Genomic DNA, 11782 nt, shown 5'->3' with positions numbered 1-11782 from the left:
GCTTTCTTTGTTGGGAAATTTTTTAATGTAATCGCCTTACTCGTTATAGATCTATTCAGATTTTCTGCTTCTTCAGTACTAGGATTGGTGAGTCTTATGTTCCTAGGACTCTGTCCATTTTATTGAGGTTGTCCAATATGATAGCATACATTTCTTCACAGTGGTCTCTTATTTCTGTAGGAATGGTAGTAACCCCCCCATTTTCATTTCTGATTTCAGTCATTTGAGTCTTCTGCTTTCTTAACCCATCCAGCTAATGTTTTGTTAATTGTGTTGATCTCTTCAAAGAACCAAATTTGGTTTCACTGTCACTTTTCTATTCTCTATTTTGTTATCTCTGCTCTACTGTTGTTATTTTCTTCTTGCTTTTAGCTTTGGGTTTAGTCTACTCTCTCTCTCTCTCTCTCTCTTTTTTAAATGTTCCTTAAGTTGTAAAGTTAGGCTGTTGATTTGAGATCTTTCTTGTTTTCTTTCTGAGAGAGGAGAGCACATGTGTACAAGCTGGCGAAGGGGGACAGGGAGAATCTTAAGCAGGCTTCACACTCAGCATGGAGCCCGATGCAGGCCTGGGGCCCGATGTCACGACCATGAGATCATGACCTGAGCTGAAATCAAGAGTCAGATGCTCAACTGACTGAGCCACCCAGGTGCCCCCTTCTTGTTTTTTAATGTGAACATTTGTAGCTATAGATTTCCCTCTTCATTCTGCTTTCACTGTATAAGCATTGGTAGGAATTGCTTCTGATTCTCCACCTCACATGACTGCCAAAGCACCGTCTTCGACATGCTCCCTCCCCCCATTCATTGGAGCGAGCTATTTTAAGAACCACCATTCATTTGCGGCTCTGTGTCCCTCAGTTCCATGACATTTTCTCGTGTTATCTTTTTGGTAATTTCCTCTCTGGGTTTTCTCAGTTCTCTTTCTGGAATCCCTTCTCATCAGACGGTTATCCTGCATTGGCCCTCTCATGATTTTGCCCTTTCTCTCCTGTTTCCTACGTCTGTGTCCTTGCTTGTTCTCAGGTTTCTCCTTTCCCTACCCTGCCCGTCAGTCACCATCTATTAGCTTTTACCTTCCAAAAATGCGTTCATCTCTCTTGTCTATTTTTATCTCCTTTCCATTCTCTTTCTCTGTTCCCCTCTCCTCTCTCTCTCTTTTTTTGGTCTCTTCCTATGTACGTCATGCAGATAAAGTGATAAAGCCCTTTCACAGAGACCTCCCAAGAAGGAGAATGAATGGGTAAAGGCCCACCTGTCTCATGTACCTGCTCAGAGTTTCTGACCTCAGCACCTCTCTTGTTCTATCCAGAAAGCAGAATGGTGGAAAGAACAGAGACAGGTAGAGTAGGGGCACTCTGAATCCTGACTCTTGATACTTGTGAGTTTGATCTTATTTGGAAATAGGGGTTTTTTTTGTATGTTTGTTTATTTTTGAGAGAGAGACACAGAGTGCAAGCAGGAGAGAGGCAGAGAAAGAGGGAGACACAGAATCTGAAGCAGGCTCCAGGCTCTAAACTATTAGCACAGAACCTGGCACGGGACTCGAACCCACAAACTGTGAGAGCATGACCTGAGCCGAAGCCAGACGTTTAACCAACTGAGCCACCCAGGTGCCCCTGGAAATATGATTTTTGTAGATGTAATGAAGGATCTCCAGATAGGCTCAGCTTAAAGTGACAGTGGGCCCTAAACCCAATGATAATACCTTATAAGAGAAAGGAGAGGAAGACGTGAAAACACAGAGTCACAGGGGAGAAGGCCACATAAAGATGGAGGTACCCCTGTGATACTACCATAAGGCAAAGGACTGGGGACAAGCACCAGACACTGGAGGAGGCAGGGAAAGAGTCCTCCCAGAGCCTTCCAAGGAAGCCTGGTCCAGCTAACACCTTGCTTTTAGACCTCTGGCTTCCAGAAATGTGAGAGAATCAATTGCTATTATTACCCACCCAGCCCTGGGAGCTAAAGAGAGAGCTAGATTCAACTTTGTGTGCCCTTGAACGACTCAGTCCACATCTCAAGGACACCTTGGTTCCCACCCCCCAAAATGGAAATGGCGATAAGAATCTCTCCCTCTCCCCCTCTCCCTCTCTCCCTCTCCTTCTCTCTCTCTCTCCTCTCTCTCGCAGGGCTGTTGGACTTGAGAGCACCACAGAATTCCCTAGAGGGCTTGTGAAAGCCAACCCCCAACTTTCTGACCTTCTGGATCAGTAGGTCTGGACGGGGCCTGGGAATCCACTGCCGGTGCTGGTCTTGGAGCCAGGGGTGTGTGTGTGGCGGCGGGGGGGGGGGGGGGGCGGCAGAGGGGGAGGACGCTGATAAACACCCTGCTGTGCACAGGACAGCCTCCCAGCACAGCCCGATCCTGCTCCGGGGGTCAGCAGTGCGAGGATGGCAGCGTGGAACAGCGCTCCTCACCCTTCTGCTTATCAGAATCACCTGGGAGGTTTTAAATTTTTTTGTTTTTAAGTTTTATTTATTACTGAGACAGAGAGAAACAGAGCATGAGTGAGGGAGGGGCAGAGAGAGAGGGAGACACAGAATGTGAAGCAGCTCCAGGTTCCCAGCTGTCAGCACAGAGCCCGATGCGGAACTCAGGAACCGCGAGATCGTGACCTGAGCCGAAGTCGGACGCTTAACCGACTGAGGAGGTTTTAAAACCTCTGATGTCCACAGCACATCAAACTCCCATGTGCGGCGCCCAGGCATCGGGGTGATTGCTATGGGTGGCCACGTAAGATCCACTGGTGGACACAGTCGAGAACAATATTTATCCACAGATCACACAGGGACCTCGTTAAAATGAGGATTCGAATTCACAGGGTCCGGGCAGGAACAGAGAGTCTGTGTTTCTAACAGGCTCACACGTGATGCAGATGAGCACCTAAAGGCTGGGTCTGGGGGGGGGAGGGGTGGGGGGGTCACTATGATCTTGACTGCAGGGGAGGTTTTTCTAAATCTCTGCCCTTTGAGATGTAAAGCTACCACCCCAAACTCTCCTCCAAAACTGGGGGAGCCACCTCTCTGAAATGCAGTCGGGGAGAGGAAGTTCTTCCTTAGTCCCCGTGGAAGATTAAGGGCCCAACTCGGCGGGCACCTCCCACCCAGCTGCACCCCTGTCCCCCCTCCCCACTCCCACCCCCCACGCGCAGGACAGGGCAGTCGGCTTCTCCTCCAGCCAAGCGTGAAAAGCCAGTCACCCAGACGAGCCTCCTTCCGGCCCCTCAGCGCCTTTCCCTTGGCCAAAGCCTTTCCTCTCAGGCGAGTCCAGCCAAGTTCACGCAGGGCCGTTTTCCTGATTGCAAGAGCAGGACTGAAGAAATCTGTCTTCTCCACTTTGTTAACTAGCTTCCCGCTGTGCTGGTCTCTGACTCAGGGGTCCGGGGACTCAAGCACTGTAAGCCCCTGTCTCCTCCACTGCCCCTTCTCCTCTCTGGCACCCCCCTCGCCGCCCCTGGCTGGGAAGCTGGGGGCTCAGGACCTGCCTGTGGTCCTGGGGGGTCAGCCTCCTGTGCGGAGAGCCGCGGGGACAGAGGCGTCCGGAGGCCAGTCGCGGGGCACGCTCACCGCAGCCTGACAGTAGTCATGGCATCGTATGACCTCGGCCCGGCCCTGTGAAGGCTCCACTTCTGGAGAAGCAGCTCCGAACCCCAGGACCCCCTCTCCCACCCGGCTCTCCGGGTGACCTCCGATGTCAGGCCCTCGCAGATGCACCATCGTGCCTCTCGGACCACACGCCACGGCCTTTGAACGTCATGTCTGGCCCGTGTCCAGACCCCAGCCAGGAGAAGTGGCAGCCCAGACAGGCTCCCGCTTTCGGTTTCAGGCTGAGTACAGGTACTGGCGGCCGAGCAGAGACCAAGAACTTAAGAAGAAGCTGCATGTCCTGGCCCTGCTGCCCCAGGAAACCCCCTAAAACTCCCAGCAGGCAATGGTGGAGGCCCCGCAGACCTCCCTCACTCTCGATTTGGGAGTGTGGTTTCCCTCCCGGCAGCTCCCCGGCCTCCCTGCCTCCTCCCTCTGGGCCTGGAACACGGGAGGAGTCCCCGGAAGGCTCGAAGCCGTCTGTTCCTTCTCGCACTGGGAAGGAGTCCTCAGAGCCTGGAGGGCGGAGGGCCCCCCGTGCTGGGAGGAGGCATGGAGTCCTGCTTGTGAGCCGTGGGCCACGACCTCTCTCCAGGGTGGGGAATATCTTAAATCCAGAAAGGAAATCGAAACTGGGCTACTTGAAGGCAGGACAGCCGCTCCCCTGAGGGAAGGACCGGAGGGCTGGACACATTCCGTCTCCCGGTCTGGGTGTTTGTTACGTGGGAACGCTCGGTTTGGGACAATGCATTAAGTTGACATTTTTAAAAAATTGATTATTTTTTAATGTTTATTTTTGAGAGGAAGAGAAAACTCGAACGGGGAGGGGCAGAGAGAGAGAGAGGGAGACACAGAATCGGAAGCAGGCTCCAGGCTCTGAGCTGTCAGCACAGAGCCCGACGCGGGGCTCGAACCTACGAACCGTGAGATCATGACCTGAGCCGAAGTCGGACGCTTAACCGACCGAGCCGCCCAGGCGCCCCGGCCTTTCCGGTGCCGCACTGTTTTGTATCTATGCTACGTTATGCTTCCACAAGTAAATTTGTTTCTCAATTCGGTGAGGCTTTGGAGAACAGTCTGGCAGTTCCTCAAAAGGGACTAGAAACGGATCCTGAGACAGGCATGTGGGGAGAAGTAGTTTCTATAGGAAGGGATCCCAGAAGGGAAAGGAAGCCAGAAGAGGCCATGAGCAACTGAGGGTCAGTCTCACCTCAAGGCCGGGGTACTGGGGGGTTTATCGTTCGGCGCAGGGCTGCCCTGGGACATTCGTCCCCTCCCTGTCATCAGCACGGGCTGCGAGCCCTGAGGACCTAGGCAAGCCGGGGCAAGCCCTGTCCCGCAGCCCACAGCGTCCCTTTCTGGAAAGCCCACAGAGGGACCAGTGAGAGCAGTGTCTGCAGACATATTTGATTGTGGTCACAACCGGGTGGCAGGGCGCTTCCGGCTCGTAGGCGGCAGAGGCCAGATTTGCTGATAAACATCCTCCAAGGAGCAGGACAAGAATTTCAGGACAAAGCCATCCAGCCCCATGTGTGCATGGCGTCACAGGTGACACCCCCAGGCTAGGGGGAAGCTAGGAGTGATCTCCCAAGTGCACCGACCTCACACTGGCCGGGGGTGACTGTCCCCTCGGCCTGCTGAGGTCCCGGCTGCCCTTCCAAGGCACTGGGGCTCTGCCCGCAGACAGAGGGGCCAGAATCCAGGACTGTTGCTGAGGCCTGGGGATAGGCGCAGGGGCCCTGCCTCCTGAGAACCCGCCCTGTGAGGCAGCATGATTCGGAGGTAAGTGCAGGGCTTCAGGTCACACGCGCCTGGACTCAAGTCCCCTCTGCCAGTGGCGCCCTGGCCAACCTGCTCTCTGCAAAGCCGCCCTTGTGTTCTTGTGGCTCTTAGAGCAGGATTCATATGGAGATGGCTGTTTTTGTGTGTATGTGTGGTTAGCATCTTAATATCTAAGGTCCCCTCTCCCCGTGTGGCAGCCCCCCCCCCCGAATCTCTGATCATGTCCTTTCTGCCCCCCCTGGAGCCTGAGGGCTGCCTGTATCTTTAACTGGGGTCACAGAGCAAACATTTGAAATCAAACCATCCCAAACGTAACCCCACCGCGAATGGATATCCATCCGGCCATTCACGCATGACGCGGTGCGCAGGAGAAGACAGAGGGACGGCCGCTCTTAACAAAGACGGGTAAAAGTGTATTTCTCTGTCATGTGAAAGTGCACATGTGAGCCATTCAGAGTGAGTAGTGTGGCTCCGTGGTACAGAAGCCAGGCTCCCTCTCTTGTTTGGCTTTCTCGTCTTTGCTCATGGCTCCCACCTCGTGACCCAAAGGGGCTGCTCCAGCTCCTGTCATCACGACTGCATTCCCTCAGAGGGAAAGACAACCCAGCAGTGGCACAACTGACTTCTACTAGCGTGGCCACATGACCACACTAACTGCCCGGGAGGCCAAGGAAGGTAGTCTTCAGTTGATTGGGGGAGCACGAGCCGGCGAAAAATTCTCTTCCAATGGAAGGTATAGGGGTGAGCTAGTAGTTTTTGCCACAGCTTATAGAAGAGCAAAATAATTTTATCCGTGGGGCCAGGTGAACACACGAATCAAGCGGTGTGAGGAGAAGCCCCCCATCCCCCCAACCCTGGCAGGGTAATGGTCAGGGGCTGAAGTGAGGAACAAGCACCTTCGGTAAACCTGTCGATATTTTTGTGCTGTCAGTCAACACACGTGCATCAAGCATCTACTTTTGTGTCCGTCGCCAACACGCGCTGGGCGTGCAGGGCGAGAGGACGTGGAGAAAGGCCTGGGTGCTCCCAGCTGACATGATGATCAGTGCGTCACGTACCCCCAGTCACCGCAGCTCTGCTTACGGAGCACCTCCTCTTCGCCAGGCGCAGAGCAGGGGAGAAAACAAACCCGGCCTGACCCCAAAAGACTCTCACAATGAGTCTGCAATGCCCACAAGCCACATGGGAAAGTCCTTCTGTTAGAAGCCTGCCTGCCCCCCGCATGGGGGAGGGGAGGCCGAAAGCGGGTGGGCTCTGCCCGTCCTTTATCATCACCTGCTGTCTGAGCCCTGGACCCCCGACTCACCCCCATGCAGTTCGGCCACCTCTCTGTCCCCCGCAGGCAGTGGGGTCCCTTCCTCTAAACGCGGCCAAGGCCGGAGTGCGGCTGGTTGAGTGGAATGCCACCCAGGGGGCTTAGAGACCACCCAGGGCTCCGACTCACCCGGGGTTGCTGGAGCGATTCTGGTTTTAGCAACCGCAAGCCCCGCACCCTGGAACCCGTGGAGTCCAGCAACCTGGGATGGTCGGTCACGCTAAAGACCTCGGACTCTGCCTCGTCCCCTCTCCCCCTCCTCCCCCAACCCAGGCCGCGCATTGGCACCATCTGGAGGGACTTGCAAAAAAACACTGATGCCCGAGTCCCACCTTGGACGGATTCATTCAGAGTCTCTGGGGCGGGGTGGGGCACGGGTCTGGTCAAAAAGTCTCCGGAAGATTCTAAAGTGCAGCTGGGGTTCAGAGCTCCTGGGTCTGTGCCGAGTTCCTCTGGAGATAGATTTTTTTTTCTTCTGGATCAGGTGGGAGCTGAGGAGGGGGAATGGGGTTCATCATCCATTCACCAGAGGTAGAGCTGTGGCTGGCGACACAGGGGGAAGAGGGCAGTTGGGACCCACGTTCATTGTCATGGGGGAGCCGCCGTTAGCGACGAGCTCACTGGGATACTTGGCATTGAAGATGCTCCGTTGAGCCAGGTGTCCGGTGAGCGGGGATCAGTGGGTGCGGCTGTCCAGAGGCTGTGCTGGTTTTCTTGGGCTGACGTAACCGTCACAGACTTGGTGTGGGGGAGGGGGCTTAAAACGACAGGCATTTATTCTCTCCCAGTCTAGAAGCTGGAGTCTAAAATCAAGGTGTCCCCGTGGTGGCCCTGGAGGGGAGGCTGTCCCACACCTCTTCTCGGGCTGCTGTGGGTCCGTGGCGCTCCTGGGCTGGTAGACTCACCACCTCCACGTCTCCACATGGCCTCCGTGTCACCCTGTGCCTTCACCTGCTCTTCTCTCTGTGTCCTCTCTTCTTAGAAGGACACCAGTCACTGGATTTAGGGCCCCCGCCCACATGATCCAGGACGGTCTCCTCTTCAGACCCTTCATGACATCCACAAAATCCCTTTTCCCAGATAAGGTCACGTTCTCAGGTTCCAGGGGTTAGGGCTTGGGCACATCTTTTCGGGGACGGCAATTCAACCTCCTCCAGGTACCGGGCTCGACTCTGCACGTGTTCAGGTGCGAATCATCCTGAAGCCGAAGCCAGAGCGAAGATGGGGGGGGCGGGTCACAGGAAATGCTGCTGGGGACAGGGAAGTGAGGCGGAAGGGGCCGCTTTGGGGTACACTATTGTGCACATCACCTCTGTGGGCAACTGGGGCTCAGTCCGGTGGGGGGGGGTGTGGCTCCAGGAACCCAGCCACCTGCGGGTAAGGCCACAGGGCATCAAGACACCAGCTCCTGCAAGTCACTGGTGGGGACTTTACCCCTACCCCCACCCCCGCCCCCACCCCCACCCCCACCGCGGGCCAGCAGTTTCTGGAGGACAGAGGACACCCCGAAGCAGAGAATGGAAGGCGCTTGCAGGCATAGGAAACAGGGGTGCTGAGAGGTCCCAATGGGCCTCCCGCTGTGGCTGCAGAAGTGACACTTGAGCTGCCGGCCCCGAAGGATATGACGGGCCATGTGGGCCGTGTGACGAGTGTGCCAGAGCATGTGGAGGGCCTGCTGGCAGAGGAGACAGCGAGGGCACGCTCCCCGGGGCAGGAGCAAGCTCTGCGCGTTCCCAGGACAGCGAGGGTACAGTGTGTCTGCGTGGGGGCGGGGGGGGGGCAGAGAGGGGAGGAGCCCAGAGCCCAGAGCCCAGAGCCAGAGGACGGGGTGGGGGAGGGGTGTTCCAGGGCCCAGCATGCAGAGTCAGGAGCTGAGATTCGATTCCGGATCGTGTGGAGGGGAAGCCTTTGGAGAGCGTGAAGCAGGAGTCCCGCAGGATTTGGTTACAGTTTGACAACAGTCTTTTTTTTTTTTAAATATTTTTTTATTTATTTCTAAGAGAGAGAGAGAGAGACAGCATGAGCAGGGGAGGGTCAGAGAGAGAGGGAGTCACAGACTGAAACAGGCTCCAGGCTCTGAGCTGGCAGTCAGCACAGAGCCCCACGCGGGGCTCGAACCCACGAACCGCGAGATCATGACCTAAGCGAAAGTCGGACGCTTAACCGACTAAGCCACCCAGGTGCCCTTTGACAACAGTCTTATCCAGGATTGCAGGGAGCGGCGGGCGGACGGGGGCGAAGCGGGGAGACTGAGCCGGGGAGGGCCCGGGACTGTGTCATCCTGCTTCCCATCTGAAAACGCAGCCCCGCAAGCTGGGCCTCGTCACTTGGGAAGGGCGGTTGGTGTCGCTGCGGAGATCCCGCCAGAAGTCCTCGGGGTCCGGGCGCAGACGCCCCAGGAGGAAGCGGCCCCGCCTGGACCAGTCAAGTTCAGCGGGAGGCCTTTCTCCGGGTCTCTGCGAACTGCTGCATTGTTCCAAAAGCGGATGGAGCTAAAGTTATAAATTCTGAGGGTGCTCAAGGTGGGGGAACCAACCGAGTCTGAGAAGTGAAGACCGAGTCCTCAAGGTGCCTTTGCCATGTCCCGCCAGCCCTGGGGTTCGGGGCTCGGGGGGCGGGGGCTGTGGCCGACTTTGTGTCACCAGTGTCCCGGCACTACCTCGGCGCTCCCTGCGGACCGGAGGAAAGCTGACTTGAACTCTGAGCCCACAGAAGCTTGGTGTCTCCAGATGGAGTCCACGTGCGGCCACGGTTCGGTGAATGCCCCGAAGGTGAACACACCCAGACCCCAGCTGCCTGCGGCCCAGCCTTGACCATGGCCCCTTCCCCAAATATAGCCAAGAACCCCAAGTGCGGCTGCAAGTATCCAGTAGCTGTAGATAGTCGTTGAGCAAGGGCTTGCCAGGAGCCAGGCACGGGTGAGGCACTTCACCTGGGGACGGGTGCTCACTGTCCCCGTAGGAGCCGCAAGCCCGGGTCGCGGATGCACCCTGCGGCTTGCTCCCTTGCTGCTTGCGTTGCGCTCCCGGCAGGTGCCCGCGGCGAGGCTGCCAGGGGCCTGCGTATACTGCACGCGGCACTTAAGTGCCAAGGTGGCTGGGGTGGGGGCGGATTTTGGCACCATCGCCGTGGTGTTCCCCCCGGCCCCCAGATTCGGGGCCGAGCCAGGTTCACCCCGCTGGAACCCTCCGTTCCTCCCAGCTAGCCTCCTCTCTGATGCCCTTCCTGCATACAGGGGCTTTATTTCCCCCTGGGCGCCCACAAGGAGAGCCAGCTTTCAGAGAGGGGCTCCTGTTTGTCTCAGGGCTCCTCAGCCCCTCTGTAAATGGGGCTGATACCGAGGGCCCTGAACGCCACCACCTGCTCAAAGTCCTTGAGTGGCAGGCATGTTGGGATATGTATGGATTGGAGGTGGGTGAGTGTGGCCCGCTTCTGTCCCGGCAGCCTCAGTCCCCGCTGATGTGGCTTGCGTATAGAGAAAGGAAAGCACCGAGCGGCCAGTGACACATTCCGGGTCATTCTGAGCCACCCTAGCAGGTGGCTGATGTGAGGTGAAGGTCCCGCCTCTAGTGGATTCGATGCATGGTGGGCAGCAGCGTTCACATCCCTTGGGTCCCCTTCCCATCTTCGTGTCCACCGGCCCCCCCGCGAGCTTTCCTTCCCAGCAGTACCACCTGCACCTCTTTGCTCGCGGACGACCCGCTTTGCCGGCGTGTGCCCAGAGCCGGGAGCCCCTGGCAATTCCTGTCCCTGGTGGGGGCAGCCCTCAACCAGAGGCTGATGAGTGGGGGGTATAAAGACCCCAGCCACGGTTACAGTCTGCTAGGGGCCCAGCTGTGTGCCCCTGCCCCCCCCCACCCCCCGCCAATGTCTGTGTTCAAGTCCTACCCCCAGTGCTTCAGAATGTGATTTTACTTGGGAATAAAGTTATCGCCAGTGTGATTGGTTATGAGGAGGTCATCTGAAATAAGGCGGTCCTTCGATCCAACATGACAGGTGTCCTTATAAAACGGGGAAATTTGGGGACGCCTGGGTGGCCCAGTCGGGTAATCGTCCAACTTCTGCTCAGGTCACCATCTCGCAGTTTGTGGGTTCGAGCCCCACGTCGGGCTCTGTGCTGACAGCTCGGAGCCTGGAGCCTGCTTCAGATTCTGTGTCTCCCTCTCTCTCTGCCTCTCTCCCACTAGTGCTCTGTGTCTCCCTCTCTCTCAAAAATAAATAAACATTAAGGAAAAAAATGTTTAAAGTGGGGAAATTTGGACACAGACAGGCTCACGGAGAATGCCATGTGAAGGTTGGAGTTACGGTGCCAAAATGTATCAGAAGCTGGGAGAGAGGGCCCAGAACACATCCTTGTGTGGAGTCTGGAGAGAGTGCAGCCCTCTGAACACCTTGATCTTGGACTTCTGGCCTCCAGAACTGTAAGAAAAAAAATTCTGTTGTCGAAGCTACTCAATTTGTGGTACTTTATTACAGCAGCCCTAGGAAATGAATACACTTCCCGTGGGATTTTTGCCTAACAATACGTAGCCTGCACAGACTTCCTTCTGGAAGTGTGCACCCACCTCTGTCTCTGGGGACACCGCCTGATACCCCCAATTCGCATGAGTCCTTGTCACAGGTTGGGGTCTGCTCCTGGGCGATATGACCTTCCAGGAGTGATGGCGAACTTAACAGGTCAGACAGAGAACGTGAATGAGCAAACTGGTGGCTGGGTAGGGTGAACGGCACCTGAAGGGGGACAGTCCCTGCTCAGCTCCTACAACAGGGGACTGACCTTCCAGTTTCTCGAGAGAAACCAGAAAGGTGGATTAAAAAAAAAAATGGTGACTTCTGATTTTCGAATATTGGCGATCGCCTCCATTTTTGTTTGTCTTTTTTTTTTTTTTTTAATATTTTTTATTTATTTCTAGGAGAGAGAGAGAGAGAGACAGCGTGAGCAGGGGAGGGTCAGAGAGAGAGGGAGATACAGACTCCGAAATTGGCTCCAGGCTCTGAGCTGGCAGTCAGCACAGAGCCCGACGTGGGGCTCGAACCCACGAACCACGAGATCATGACCTGAGTGAAAGTCAGACGCTTAACCGACTAAGCCACCCAGGC

The 11782-nt window shown here is 56.1% G+C and overlaps 1 non-coding gene across 1 annotated transcript; it reads right to left on the bottom strand.

Moving 5' to 3' along the window:
• Positions 1 to 11697: 11697 nt before the first annotated feature.
• On the bottom strand, positions 11698 to 11782 carry TRNAE-UUC. The gene has a single exon. It is a non-coding gene; the product is annotated as a tRNA-Glu (tRNA).

The sequence above is a fragment of the Hyaena hyaena genome, unplaced genomic scaffold (assembly GCF_003009895.1).
Source record: "Hyaena hyaena isolate Hyena2069 unplaced genomic scaffold, ASM300989v1 scaffold_238, whole genome shotgun sequence".
NCBI lineage: Eukaryota > Metazoa > Chordata > Mammalia > Carnivora > Hyaenidae > Hyaena > Hyaena hyaena.
This window is presented reverse-complemented; position numbering and strand designations above follow the sequence as displayed.